General features: G+C 57.3%; 1 protein-coding gene across 1 annotated transcript in view; it reads right to left on the bottom strand.

Annotated features, from left to right (window-relative positions):
• EMH_0083840 (uncharacterized protein) overlaps nucleotides 1-590 on the bottom strand; it is a gene marked incomplete at both ends in the record, with an annotated part of 3401 nt that overhangs the window by 1333 nt on the left and 1478 nt on the right. The gene's annotated exons all lie outside the window — the stretch shown is intronic.

Below are 590 nucleotides of genomic sequence, written 5' to 3'. Positions count from 1 at the left end.
GCTGCTGCTGCTGCTGCTGCTGCTCCTGCTGCTGCTGCTCCTGCTGCTGCTGCTGCTCCTGCTGCTGCTGGTGCTGGTGGTGGTGGTGGTGGTGGTGGTGGTGTAGTAGCAGCAGGGATAGCAGCAGGAACAGCAACAGAAGCACAAACAGAAGCAGCAGCAGATGCAGACGCAGGAGAAGAAGTAGCAGCAGCAGCAGCAACAGCAGCAGCAGCAGCAGCAACAGCAGCAGCAGCAGCAGCAGCAGCAACTGTGTTTGCTGTTGTGTGTGCAGCACGTATCGTTCTGAGGGAGCTATCGACGGTCCGTGTTAGGGTGAAACTGCAAGACAAGTAAATGCTGCTGCTGCTGCTGCTGCTGCTGCTGCTGCTGCTGCTGTTGCTGCTGCTGCTGCTGCAGCTGCTGATTCTGTTGCTTTTGCTGCTGTTACTATAGCTGTGCTGCTGCTGCTGCACTTATTGCTGCTGCTGGCTCTGTTGCTGTTGCTGCTGCTGCTGCTGTTGCTGTTACTGTTGCTGCTGCTGCCGCTGTTGTGCTGTTGCTGCTGCTGTTGCTGCTGCTGTTGTTGCTGCTGCTGCTGCTGCTGTTGC

This window comes from Eimeria mitis, genomic scaffold, assembly GCF_000499745.2.
Source record: "Eimeria mitis Houghton genomic scaffold, Emh_scaff5737, whole genome shotgun sequence".
Classification (NCBI taxonomy): domain Eukaryota; phylum Apicomplexa; class Conoidasida; order Eucoccidiorida; family Eimeriidae; genus Eimeria; species Eimeria mitis.
Note: the sequence above shows the minus strand (reverse complement) of the source record. Positions and strands in the feature narration are given on the sequence as shown.